A 14164-nucleotide genomic window follows, 5' to 3' on the forward strand; every position below is an offset into this window, starting at 1 on the left:
TTTAAAGTTTTATAAAGAAATACAGGAAAGCAATCAGGCTTATTCAGGCGTGTGCTCTGGGGAACACAGAATGCTCCCCATGTGCTGGCAAGACAGGGTGGGAAATAAAGAATGTGGGTGGGGGTGGGGACGTACATATAAATAGTCCATATTCTTCCTGCTCTTTATACAAAGGTGCAAAAGAGCTTACTAGCGCAGTTTAAGAAGAAACAGAAAGGGAGGATCCTCCCAGATAATTGTCATAACATGCTGACACCCTAAACAGTTCCTTTTAAAACTGAATTTCTAATATCGTTGCTTTGGAGATTATGATATTGAGACATGAATCTCTTGGCAGGAGATTCGGCCAATCATGCACGCTGTGTAATAAAGGCACCTGCCACAAAACAGGAAGGGACATTAAATCCACCATGTGTGTGGAATGCCACACAGTGCCACTTCTCTGGCAGAGTGAGATCAACAGATAGCCCCCAAAGTGCCACTCCGATGGCAGATAATTCGTTTTCAACATGCAGGGGATATTTCCATCGTCTACCAGTCCTTACGTCAGAGCCTGGCATCAGAGAACAGGGTGAGATAGAACCTCCTGTCTTCAAAGGGCCTCACGTCCTCTCAGAGAGGCAGAGATGTGCACACGATAGCATAACACAAGTCCAGCACACTCCAACAAAGCAGACAAGCTACAGCTGAGGGGTGCAGAGGGAGGCCTGCCAGCCCGGGTCCTGGGGACAGGGAAGGATTCAGATTCGGCACCCTGGCAGTTGCGGCCTTTGTCCTGCTGTTCCTGCTTGAGCTCACACCTGTATACAACAAGTTGCTGCTGTGAACACCTGAGAGTTTAACCGCCAGGGCTCTTCCTGGCCACAATAAGCCAGGTGTGTTGCAGAGTTAATGTCCCAGAAAGCCTTTGGCCACTCATAGATGGCTAGTAGGTGGGTAACACTGCAGTACCTCACCCCAGAGGGATCACTCAGGATGGAGTTCACCCCCTTTCTCAGGGATCTCCCAGTGGCAATGAGTGATATGATCCCTACTGACATGTTCCAGGTCGCTTCCCAAACAAAATGCACATACTTAATTCCCCTGCCTAAAGGTCTGTGTCTGGAGGAAAACAAATTAGCCCACTACTGATAGCTGACATTTATTAAAACCAAATGTGGCAGGCACCACGATCATGTTTCATATTGTTTCTAGTGCTTACAACAACCCAGAGAGATAGAGATTAATGTTTCCATTTTACAGATGAGGAAACTGAGATTTCAGGAATGAAAAAAAAAATGACTTCTCTGAGATTTTGAGAAACATTAGAGATCATGAACAAAATATGTGCCCAGGACCCTATTCATGATTATTCTTTACCTCACACCTAAACCAGTGAAGGAATAAAGAATTCCTTTGAAAATGTGAGAAATAGGATAGCCCGTCCCTTAAAAATACATATATGCACATACATGTAGGTTTGCCTGTATGTTCTGGGTGTGTCCTAGCTCCCTTTAGGATATCCATAAGCTCTGGATTAAGAAACTCTTTTAAGAAGCAATGAGATGTTACAAATGCCACAATATCCACTCCTGGGAACTGGAGGAAGGAGGAGAGCTGTGCAAAGGGTCTAGTTCAGGAAGAAGTGTTGGGGGAAGTGGTCGACAAGCAGGCCATTCTGATCATGGAGCAGCCAGAAGAGTACAGAAGTGGATGTTAACTTAAGGGAGAAGGAAGATGCTCTGGTTGAAGGAAAACTTGGGTGGAATATTTGGGGGAAATGCTCAGTATTGCAAGAGGACCCAGACTCTGATGAAGTGTGAGTGTTCTCACCTCCACCAAAGCATCCTCAGGACTTTCAACCTTTTCAGTGTTAACTCTCTAATTGTGATTCTCCCCGCCCCAAGGTCTTCATTTCTACCTCACTCTTTCCATTCAAAGACCCCGTCACATCCTGAGCTCTGCTATCAGGTAAAAGTGTTGCATCTGGAAACCAGAAATCATCCCATATATTTCAGACAGGGAATTTAACTTACAGAAATTGCATCACGATCCACGTTGGCTGGATCATGAAAAACAAAAGAGAAAGAGCTGTTATCCAGTTGTTGGAGACATCAGGGTGCCATTACTGTCTATAGAGCTGAAAAAGCAAAAGCATAACCCACATACCGGGTTCTGACAATCCCTAACATAAGCACATTCTTTGTAGAAACTGGGCAAAATCCCAGGAGAAAGCACCCTTGATACTGTGACTTCCTCTACCAGAGCAAGCATCAATGGCCTCCTTCTCCTGTCACATTACTGTTCCAATTAGCAGGCCCTTGAGGAGCATCCAAGTGCGTCAGATAGGAGGTGTGATGGTGAATTGTGGTGTGTTACCTTGACTTGAGTAAGAATCACCTATCAGATTAGTAAATTCTGGGTGTGTCTATGGATGATTGACATGTAAACCAGCAAACTGAGAAGGAAGACTTGGCCCCCTGCCCAGATGTGGGCGGCACCAACCAATAGGCTTGTAGCTTGGAAAGAATAAAAAGGGAAAGAAAAAAGAAGTGCTTCCTTTTTTGGAGGTCTTCTCCATTGCTTTCAGATATTGGTCTCCAGTTTCCTCAGCCTAGAGAACTGGAAGTTGAGCATAATTTATAAAGAAGTTTATGAAGTACTTTACAAAATATAGGGAAATATCCTATAAAGAATTATAAGAGTAAAGTTTGAAGGCTCCCAAAATGAAGAAATGAAAAATATTTAGAGTCACTAGTGCTAATTACCCTGATTTGATTACTACATGTTGTATACATATTTGGAGTTATTACACTCTACCCATAAATATGTGCAATTAAATAAAGAAATAAAGTTGTGGAAAGACGTTTATCAATCATTTAAGTCCATGAAGTGCAGGGGAGACTACAAAAGGGCCATAATTGGCCTCTAGACAACACACAGCATCAAACACAACCCTCAAAGGTTGGGCTCCATGTTTTCCTCAGCTCTGGCTACAAATTGTTATTTCTCCATCTCTGTCTATTTATTCCTCTGTGTCTACTGAACTCCTACGTTACCTTTAGAACAAGACCACTGATGCCCTGTCTAGTAATCCTTGCCTATACTCTCTGTCCTTTTCAATCAGGAACCCACAACTTACGTTTGTGATTGCTTACAGTTCATGTAACCCCACTACCTCCTGATGAACCCCAAACCACCCAGCACACATCCTTTAGTTCTTTCTGTTGGCCCTAGACTGGCCAATACAAGGACAAGTCTCAATAACCCCACAGAGCTCTCGCCACACAAAATGTGAGCAGTGGGTCCCTCTTCTGTCTGAACCCTTGGGGCCTGTCCTCTGAACTCTGCCACCCTCCTCTCCAAGGAGCCACCCCAACATTCCTCACCCCCAAATCCAACTTCCGCTACTTGTCTCTTTCAGCTTATGAAGTCCACACCCTATTCCCCTTGTACCTGCATTATCTCCGTATCCTTGTCCATTTCCGCTAGTGACTGAGGAAGAAGGGCCCCTTCTCCTTCCTGGAGTCCCTTCCTGCCCTCTCAGAGCATGGGAAGACCCCTCCCTTTCTCTCTCTCTCTCTCCACTGGCTGCTTTGCTCTGTCTTACTCCCAAGATTCCCACCCCCAGGAAAGTCTTCCCTTCACTTCGATTTCTTCAGAGTTCCCATCCCACCTTTCACAGCTAAACTTCTCAAAAAAGTATTATACATTCACCGCCTCTACTTCCTCACCTCCCACACAGTCCCAGCCACTAGCAATCTGGCTCTCACACCCATCATGCTGCAGAAATTGCTCTCTTAAAGGCCAGCGATGACCTTTGGATTACCGTGCCAGGCAGCTCTCCAACCGTCCTCCTGTTCCTCAAGCTCACTGTTTAACCAGCTTCTGAGCTGGAGCTTTAGCTGGGGTGGCTCACAAGTATGCTGTGAGTGGCCACGGGTTGGGCCAGGCACACCATTTAGACAAACGGGTGATCAAACCACAGAACTAACTGTACCACTGCCTGAGTACACTTTGTGATTCCTTCCACGGCTGCCCAGTTCCTTACTCTGAGACCTCAAGATGGACCTTCACACTATGCAACAGTGAAACACAGGAGTTTGGGGCAGCAGGGAGTTTCTGCTCTGACTGGAGGTGTCAGGCTTGTTGTTCCGTACATCGGTACCACCTCCGGTGACGGGCAACTGTCTACTTACCCTCTATGCACATGCAATACTGCTTGTGAGCTCCAGCATGGAATCTTTGGGAAGCTAAGCTCCAAACCCTGCACTTCCTCAGTTCCTTTGTGAGCATCTTTGTCTCCTTACCTGTCTTCTCTCACTTGCAGTGAGACCTTAACCTTATGGTACTATGTCTCTTTGTCCATCAGTAGGGGCCAACTGATCTCTCCAAAGCAGGAGGAAAAGACTCCTGTCAACAGGTGTGAGGACTACAGCAGGACCCTGTGTGGAGTACAGATGAGTAAGTGTAGGTCCCTAACCCCACCTCTCTCTCACCCTACACTTTGTCCCCTGGGGATTTCCTCCATTCTCATGACCTTCACCTCCGTTCTACGGCTAACCATTTCCTCCACCTATCTGTTTACTCTTGTCCCAGATAAGATGATCTGGGTGTCGCCAAGTTCTCAGTACCCCACATCCCATATGAAATCCATCACCCCCACCTCCTCTCCTGCTCTCTCTCATCTTTCAGTCTTTCCCAAGGATACCAACCATTCTTCATGCTGACTCCAATCTGGTCATCTCCAGAGTCCTCTCTATTCCATTTCTCACATCAATTTCTACTGTTACTATTGGACTGACCTCTTCTCTCCCCTTAGCTGGAAACTCTCTCAGTAAATTTATAACTACTGTTAGTCAGTTTTCTGTTACTGTAACAAACATCTGAAGCAATCAGCTTATAGAGAGAAAAAGTTTATTTTGGCTCACAGTTTTAGAGGTTTCAGCCCACAGGCCCATTGATTTTGAGTCAGTGGTAAGTCAGCTCATCATGGCAGCAATAAGAGGCAAAAATACTCACCTCATGGTTAGGAGAAGAAGAAGAGGAAGCAGAATAAGAAGAGGAAGAGACCACGGGCTCAGATTCCCATTCCAGGACACAGGCCTCACTGACCTCCCACTAGGGCTCCACCTCTAAAATCTCCACAACCTCCTGATAGCATCACATGCCCATGAGGAATCCCTGAATGCACATACATCTGGGGGACATTTATCCAAACCATCACAACTGATTTCCTTTCTTTGGTTCCTTCCCTGGTAGTCCCCATGCAGATCAGTTCAAAACCCTGCAGTGCTTCTCAGGGGTCTGTAGGAAGGGATCTGGACCCATCATCTCTGTGTTTGACGTAGAGCCAGCCTACTGTGTGCTTATTCCCCAGCACACCCAGTCATGATTGCAGAAAAACAACTATAAAAGAACAGAAGCGCTGGGATTACAGGTGAGCACTACCGTACTTGGCTGGGAGGACTCTCTTTAGACGCCTCTCATCCATCCCACGAAGGTCACTGTCATTATTCCCACTTGGCTGAGGAACAAATGGAGACAAAGATTTTATAACGTTCCCAAGAACTTTCCTTCTGGATGGGGGGGGGTGTTGAATTTAACTCCAAATCTGACCCCTGAGCCCACATCCCAGCCACCAGGCCATCTCCTGCCCTGTGATTTGGTCACGCAGGAAACTCTCCACGGTCCTAAACCCATTTTACTGTCCTTCTTCTTTCCTTCCACCCACACTCTTACCCCGCCGCTCCTGCCAGTTCCTCTCATCTGTTTCCCAGTCAAAACACTATCATCCTTCAAGTGTTATTCATCTTTTATCTGTCATCCTGCCCTTGAAGTCTTATCTGACTTATCTGCTTTGAGATGATCTCTATTCTGTAAATACACAATGTCTCCCACACTTTCTGTTTTTACCCTGTGATTCTATACGGCAATTATCTGGGTACTTGGCTGGTCAGGGCAGCCAGAGTGCAGGATGGGGCCATGGCTGATTCTTCCCTTAATCCTTCTCTGTAGTTTTCATGTGGAGCCACAAAGGCAGTTTTATTAGATTAAATTGAATTATTGTCCCGCTCAGGACAGGCATAGGTTGGTTTCTGCTCCATTCTCCAAGTCTCTTTGAAAGAGGAGCCAAGGACTTGATTAAGGAATGGAAAGAATCTTGTAGTCAGTCAATTCGTACCTCGATAAATCTCTCGGGTGAACGGTGCTGAGGCAGGGACATAAATGACAATGGCTGCGCTTCCACAGTCGACTGGATTATAAAACAAACCGCACACTTATGACTGTATGTTCCAAACAATGCATAAAGGAGGCAGGGAGCGGTGACGGAAGGAAACAGGAGCCAGTAGGAAAAAGGAGGGTTTGCTCTGGCCATATTGGGGCAGAGATGGTGATTTTCCTCTATTAATTCTCCTTAGATGGTGATTTTGCTCCTATTAATCCTCTCTAAACAAATGCACTGCCCAAACAACCCGTTCTAGCACTGGAGTTGGCATGTCAGGGTTAGAACTATAGACCTGCTCCCTCCCACCTCCCTGACCCAGCTTATGTAGCTTGCCTGGGTCTTGGTTGCCGTATCTGTAAAATGGGGATAATACTAGGCCCTGACTGGGTTTTTATGAGAATTAAATTGAACAGTTGCCATCCAGGGCAGAGAGAAGCTGTCACACGGTCCCTGCACTCTTGCTATTGCCAAGAGAGGTGTGGGCTTCAGGGTAGAGGGGACAAGGCCCCAGCAATGAGCTGTGGTCCTGCCCTGATCTGCCACACACTTGCAACAGCCCACTTTGTGAGATCCTGGTTCAATATCAGCCTTCAAATTTGGGGATTCCCTGGTAGGTGACAGAACACCAGGGAAGTCTCTGTCATCTACTGTTTTCTGCTTTGAATGGCTCTTGCTTTTGATTGGCTCCAAGAGGCCAGTTAGTCTTGATTGTGTGATTTTAGAGGCCGGGAAACTGAGGCCCAGACAAAGGGACAGTTGCCCAAGGTCACACTAGGAATCGGGTTCTCTATCCATATCTTTTTCATTGCTGTTCATTCCACCACACCACTAAATTCCAGAATCTCCTAAGTGTGCCCAGGTCCTTGTGGTCCTTGAGGGCTGGAGAGCCTATGTGAAGCCAGCTGTGTTCCCCCAGCCTTGCTCTGCCCCCAGCTGAGGGTGTACCAGGCTGCCCTAGGCCATCTGCCACTTAGAATAAGAGGGGCTGCCTCAGCCGCAGAAGGAACCAGAGATGCGGGGTCTGAAGACTCGATTTGTAATCCAGCATCATCAGTCAACATCTCCAAGCTCTCAGAGCTGGCGTGTTATCAGTCAGGGACTCGGTGTTTTTGTTGAAAAATGGGGATCATGATCTGTGTGATTGTTGTGCCCAATCAGTAGGGAAACATTGGGAATTTTTTTTAAGTACTGGCGATTGAACCCAGGGCCTTCCCACTGAATTACACCCTCAGCCCTTTTTATTTTTATTTTATTTTTTGAGACAGGGTCTTACTGAATTGCTAAACTGCCCAGACTGGGCCTGAACGTGAGATCCTGCAGCCCCAGCCTCGAAGAGTGCTGGGATTACAGGGGGGTGAACTAACATGCTTGTCTGGGAGTGCTCTATAGCCTGCAGGCCCCAGAGCCAGCACTGGTGTGGGTCTCTTCAGTCTCCTTTTGTGCCTTCTATCTTGTATCAAAGTGGTAGGCCCCGCAGGGAAGATGCTCAGTCACAAGTTCTCTGGTGCCTGACTTTGGTGGCCAGGAGGGTCTGAGCCCTGCGTGCCTCAGGAACCTGCCCCCTGGGAATGGATAGAAGGCTGGGAAGGAGGGAGGGGGACGGGAAGTGGTAAACAGGGCTGGATGACAGAAAGTAAACTGGATTTAGAAAACAAACTCAGCTAATGGCTGTAGGTGGTGTTAGTCATTCTGTTAAGGAATGTGGGAATACATATGCATACTAATAGGAGTTTGTTTGGTCGACTCTTACTCTAGCCTTTGGGAAGGAGGAAGGGAGGAGAACCCTGTGGAACTAACTGCAGGAACCGCCTGGTTCTGGGTCACAGGCTGCTGCCGCTACTGCCACACCATGGCCTCCAGGCCTAGGGGCAAACCCGGACAGGCTGAGTGTCTGGCTGGAGAAAGTTGAATGAATGGGGAGAACCCAGGGACAGCTCTGGGTCATGCAGTAGACACCATGGAAGGAGCTCCCAGGGCCTCCAGTGACAGAGTTCCAGGGCCTCGATCATTACCCCGCCCCACAGCCATTCCCAAGACTGCCATGATGAGGGAAGTTGTAAGAAACATCCAGCGGCCCCCCAGGACTGTGATCGCACCTCTCCTTTAATGGAGCAGGTTTAATAGCATCCACTCTGTGATTCTACCGTCTCAGGTAACCAATCCCGTGTCAATGTCTAAAATGACATTGCATTTTAAGGCAGTTTCCTGTCTTTTTCACACTCAGTGACACAGCAAAGAGAGGTGTGCCTTTGTCCTTTGCATCGTGGTCTCTCCGAAGGACACCAAGGCCCAGGCCAACTCAGCCTTCTTCTCAGGCTGAGTGGTCTCTCCTTCCAGCCCCTCCTGTGGACTTCCCTATCAGACGCTGAGGTTCCACTCAGCAAGCAGGTGCTGGGAGCCAGCCATATGCCCCGCTGCACACCAGGGGACCAGTGCTTCTGCTCTAGCCAGCAGCCAATGGATGCAGACAACTGACTGGATAAGGGTGACCCAGAGAGCAGGTGGCTTTAAGGGAAGCAGGGGGTAGCTAGAATGCTCTTTGCACTAAGGTTCTGGGATCATGTTGAGGGGTAATATTCTTTGCACTAGGGTTTTGGGTCATGTTGAGGGGTGGAGGGTGGCCTTCATGTGTGCACAGTCCACTGTGCAGATGACACAAGACAGGGCCCATGGAAATACCCTCCAGCTCCTGCTGCAGCTCCCTGGGGAATCGTTCCTCCACCCTTCACCTCAAGTCTTGGCTCCAGCTGGAAACAGACAGAGGCACAAGGAGGCTTGGAAATGTTCACAGCTTTGCCCAGGGATTCCTTCAGGGGGTCCTGCCTGGGTAAAGAAACAAAGCATGGGCAAAGACCTAGGCACCAAGATGCCCATCACAGGGTGGTTCAGAAGGATGAAGGTGAAGCATCCAGATCCCACCGTGGGCGGTGGCTTTTTCTTTCTCCCTGCATGGAACAATGGCAGGGCCTCTTTGGGGAGCCCTGGCTCATCTCTATGATCAGAGCCCAGTAAAGCAGGCAGGTATCATAGTGTCCTACCCAGACCTTCTGGGCTTGCTCAAGGAACCAGGAAACCCACCATTATCCATTTTTCTGTGATCCAAGATCACATGAGAATTTCCCATGATACAAGTGGTTGTACAATGTTTTTTTTTCTTGGCTTCCCAACATTACTAGGGTTGCTCAGGGCTCCCCAGAACTGCAAAGGCTCTTAGGAAGCACACATCTGACCCCTTTGGAGGGAAGAGACTCATCACATCTGTCCTTACAAAGCCACTTGACCACCTGACTTGTAGCTCGGTGCTCAGTTTATGCTGAGGCAGGTGTAACTGAAAAAGTAAGCCGGAAATCCTCAGAGCTTCCCGACTCTTCTCGGGGTGCCTTTTTCCTCCTTCACATCATTCTAATGCTTTATTGGCTTCCCAGAACAGCTCGTTTTTTCTGATCTGGGGCTGGCTTGGCCCTGTCCGCATCACTCCTTCTGGCCTCTCCTGGGTGACTGCAGGGCACAGTGATAACCCAGCTGCTGCCTGAGCCCTTGGAGGGGGATGCGGAGACCTGAGTGGGCTGGAGCTCTTCCCTCCTCTCCCGGAGCCCCACCTAGAGTATGCAAACCAGAGTTCAGCCAGGAGGAAAACACTGTGGGAATCACCTCCCCCTCCTCCCTCCCTTCCCCTTCCTCCTCCTGTTTCCTTCCTTCCTTCCACCCCACGCCCTATTTCTGCTGGTTTTTTCGCATTTGGCTTTCTTCTCCCCGGGCCCAGCCCCTCCTGAAACTCCAGAACATCACCCTGGCCTGCTTTCTCCCCCCATCCCTATACTTTTCAGGGTGACTGCCGGGAAGCATGCCTTCAAGCTCCCTGGGTGCGTCTGGGGAGGGTGACCAGCACATGGCGCCCTGCCTGGGCTTCTGCAGATATGAACAGGGCTGTGTGCACAGCCAGACAAGAGACAGGGCCTTGGGTTCCCCTGGATCCAGGAGCGCCAATCCTGGCCTCAGACACACATCCACATGCCACATGTGCCTCCCTGTGGGTAACCGGGACAGGTGCATGGGACACATTCGCCACTAGGAGAGAAGAGATGCACTGAGACAGTCTCCCCGCCCCTGGACTCCCCAGCTGGGGTCCCTCAACAATTAATTTCCTGGAAAGATATCAGCTCCTCTCCCCTGGAGACCCCGGGAAGGAAGAGCCCATCGCTGCTTCTCCCAGCCTGTGTCTGAGAGGATAACCAGAGGAGGGGGCCCTGGTCACACCCCGGGTCTGCTTTGAGTGAGGGCTCCACCACCTACCACGTGTTTTGGGCAAGTCGCTTTATTCTGCAGGGTCTCAGTTCCCAATTATGTTACACGAGGGTCGCTGGGAAGATCCAAGGAGCGCAGAGTTGTAAGGATTCGTGGTTTGAGCAAACCCATCTGCAGAAAGTCAGTGTGCGCGTGCACCAGACGCCCCTGGGTCGTAGGTCGCAAGCTAGGGTGCCGGAATCCGAGCCTGGCGCCCCCGGCTGGGTAGGCGCGATCCTCCCAGCCCCCCCCCCCCCCCCCCGCCCAGGGCCAGAGTGGCCGGGTTTTCCTCCGGCAGGCGGCGAGCTCGCGGCTGCCCGGCTCGCCCTGCACAGCACGTGAGGCGGCAGCCCCGGATCCCGCCGCAGCGACGCAGCTCGGGCTGCCTGGACCACCCTGCCTAGCGGCTGCCGGCGTCCCCAGACCACCCCCCCCCCCCAGTCCCCAGGCCTCAGGGTCCGCTCGCCGAACGCTCTACGGCCCCTTCCGGTGCCACCGTGCGGGTCTCCGCGCCAGAGCCTCCGGGATCAGGGTCCCCTGGAGCTCGCGGCCCAAGCCTTGCCGCGGAAAGGAGGAGCGCGCTCGGCGGCACCCCCTCCCCGGCTCCGGGTTCCGGGCTCCGAGTCTTGCAGCTCCGCGGGCGGCCGCTGGGGGCTGCGGCGCCGGGAGCCGGCGGGGACCGCGCGCTCGGCCGCGGGTTCCGGCTCCTGGGCCACTCACTGGCTTCTCCCTTGGCCACGCTGCCTCCGCAGCCGACCGGCTCCCTCCCGGATCTGTGCCTGTGACCGCCGCGTGTGTGTGCGTGCGTGCATGTGTGTGTGTGCGCGCGCGCGAGACAGGACGCGCGCACGCGTGGGGGCAGTGTGCACACGGGGAGTGCGGGGGAGTGTGTTTGTGTGTGCCTGTGGGTGTGAGTGCCTGGCACACGCACACACGCGCGCACGCACACACACACATACCGGCAGGCTCGTCTGAACTTGAAGACACCCCACATTTCAAGATCCCCGAGGTTCCTGGGAATGCCCAGGCTTCTGCGCTCCGAAAAATCCTACCGGCATCTTCCTGAGAAGGGATTCTCGTTTCTTTTTTTCTTTTTCTTTTTTTAATCTGGAGGAGAGGCGAACAAGTTGTGCTTCCCCCTCCCCTTCTTCGTGCTAAATGCCATGGATATATCCGAATAAGCCGCTCAGGGCTCTCGCCGCGTGGACGTCCGAGGCCACCATCTGCCCGCAGTCGCCAGAGCCCGAGGGCTTAGCTGGAGCCCGACTTGGGCGGGGAAGGATGCGCGGCCGAGCCGGGGAGCCCGGGCGCCCCGCAGAGCCGGCCTCGGAGCCTCCCAGCCAGGGGTAGATGCTGCCCTGCCCAGGTGAGTGGTCGTCGCCGTCGCTGTCGCCGCCTCCGGGTCTCCGCGGTCCTAGGTGTCGTGCGGAGCGGAACGCGCCCGAGGGAACGGGAACTTTGCAGCCTTTCTCTTTTCACTTGAGGACTCCCTTGGTCTCGGGTACTCGCGCGGATACTCCTTTCTCGGTGCACCCATCCTTATCGCGAGACGTTTCTTGTTTTTCCCATAGCGGAGGTGACGCTCGCCTGGCGGGCTGCGCGGGGCCAGGGAGCGCAGGGAGAGACCGAGAGCCACGGGCAAATGGCACCGTGGAAAGCGGCGGGAGAACTTTGCCGCCAGACCACTCTGTTGCATCTGGGCACTCTCTAGGCCTGGCCAGAGCCATGACTGGGGCTGGGTGGGGACGCCGTGGGCTCCCCGAGCTCGAGGGCTGGGTGGGGTGGGGGAGAGCCACACGCTGAAGGGTCCAAGCAGCGCCAATAGAGGGCAGGGAGGCATGGTTTTAGTTTGGGGAGGCAGGTAGGTCTGCCCTAGGCTCCTGTCTGGGCCTGGGGCTGCGGGCAGGGAGATCAAGGGAGGACTGTGTGTGTGTGTGTGTGTGTGTGTGTGTGTGTGTGTGTGTGTGTGTGTGCAGTGTGGGGCACTGGGATGGCATGATGAAGCAATATGCAAACTGGCATTAGCCGTGCCCTGGTGGGTAGGTCTGTGTCTGCCGCCCAGCCCTGCCCTCCTTCTGGGGCTAGCCTGGGCAGGGAAGACCAGAGCTCTGGACAGCTCCAGGGAGGAGGAAGACGGTGCCTTGCTGGCACAGTCGTTGGAGGGAGTGTCTTGCCCATCTTCCCGGCAGCTCATTACAAAGGACCCTGGCAGTGAGTTCTGAGGAGAGCAGCCTGGAAAGCCAGAGCTGGAGAAAGACAGAAGAGAGAGCCTGCCTGAGCAGAGACCGCAGAGGGACCCAGTCAGACCCTTGTCAAGTGCAGCCAGAGACAGCTGCAGACAGACCAGGGACTGACAGTCGGAAAGACACCTGCAGGGAGAGGGCGCTTGTGGGAACTAGAGTTAAGAGGCATGGCTGTGGATGCTGGTGCTGACCCTCTGCCCTGCCCACAATGGGGTGTCTGGGGGGGGGCAGTTGTGGCATCTATGGCCTGATGGCCTTGTAGGGCTGGGGGAAGGAGCAGCATCAGGAAATGGACCCCCTTAGTGGGGAGGAAACGGCCAGCTCCAGGCTGTGAAGTTTCCAGGCACTGATAGGAGAGGTTCCTGGTGGGCTGTTGTACTAGAGGAGGGCTGTGTGGAGCTTGTGGTTGGAAGCCAAGCAGGCAGGCTGCTCCCTAATGGGGAGGCAAGGAGCTGCTGGTGGGGCTGTGCCCTGGGCCAGTAGCCACCCTTTGTAAGGAGCCTGATACAGTGCAGCCTGAAGGCAGCCAGACATGTCTGTGGGGTCCATGAAGGGGTCTGGATCATGCAGACCGCTTCTGAAGCTCCTGACAGACTGCGCTTAGAGCCTTCTGCATCCTTGACCGGCCAGCTGCAGGGGCCCTCTGCTGACTGGCTCCCTTCCTGGCTTTCCCTTCTGCTGGGCTGGGAGTGCACAGCTCTATTTCTCCCCTCCTCATGCCACTGAGCTTCTGCCCCGGCCCCCTGCCCAGCCCTCAATTTAGAGTTTCTGGTCTAATTCCTGCCCAGGAATGTAATTACTTGTCTTCCTGCCCTCCTTCTGGGGAACGGGAACTTGGCATTTCTGTTTTGGCCTCTGGCACTGCTTCTCTGGAGATGGGCTCCGCTGCCTCTGTGGCCCAAAGACTGGGCACCTGCTATGAGGAGAAGGGGGGAGCGAGGAGAAGGAGGAGGAGAAGGAGGAGGCCAGGTGGAGGGAGGCTGGGGCTCAGGCTCCCTTCTTTCAAGCGCAGACTCTTTGCAGGCTCAGAAATGTGAAAAGCTGGGAGTCTGGTCTTTGGGAGGGTGAGGGACCTTCCAGGAGCCTGGCTAAAGAGGAGGAGGAGGAGGAAGAGGAGAGGAGGAAAATGGACGGGAAATGCAGATGAGGACAGGGATCCTGGTTAAACTAGGCAGCCTTCTGGTCCCCCTAAGCTCTGGTTTGGCTACAGGGAAAAACCTCTTTTCTTATCCCTGCTCCAGCTCCAAAGTAAAATCACAGAGGCAGGGTCTGGCCTCCATGTGCCCAGCCTCTCCAGCCTGCGGGGAGGAGCAGATCTGCTTCTGTGGTTGGGGTGGGGGGGGGGGAGCAGCTTCTTGGCCTGGGGTCTGTGCAGCGGGGAAGTGAAGCTGCAGGGAAAGCTGCTTTCAGGAAGCGCCCACTTAATTGT

General features: G+C 52.5%; 1 protein-coding gene and 1 long non-coding RNA gene across 3 annotated transcripts in view; one reads left to right on the top strand and one right to left on the bottom strand.

The window, feature by feature from the left end:
* Window positions 1–2015: 2015 nt before the first annotated feature.
* On the bottom strand, window positions 2016–10722 carry LOC134473693 (uncharacterized). The gene is made up of 3 exons (XR_010044082.1): window positions 10502–10722; window positions 4290–9807; window positions 2016–2041 (listed from the first exon to the last, which is right to left on the bottom strand). It is a non-coding gene; the product is annotated as an uncharacterized LOC134473693 (long non-coding RNA).
* Window positions 10723–11200: 478 nt separating this feature from the next.
* Lrfn2 (leucine rich repeat and fibronectin type III domain containing 2) overlaps window positions 11201–14164 on the top strand; it is a 142431-nt gene continuing 139467 nt past the window's right edge. The window contains exon 1 of one of the 2 annotated variants that reach the window (XM_003473662.5): window positions 11201–11858. The gene's annotated coding sequence lies outside the window, so the exon portion shown is untranslated. The remainder of the gene's footprint in view (window positions 11859–14164) is intronic. The other variant, XM_063238930.1, reaches the window with a different exon arrangement.

The sequence above is a fragment of the Cavia porcellus genome, unplaced genomic scaffold, assembly GCF_034190915.1.
Source record: "Cavia porcellus strain 051 isolate PalLab524CR breed Dunkin Hartley unplaced genomic scaffold, mCavPor4.1 scaffold_28, whole genome shotgun sequence".
NCBI classification, from domain to species: Eukaryota; Metazoa; Chordata; class Mammalia; order Rodentia; family Caviidae; genus Cavia; species Cavia porcellus.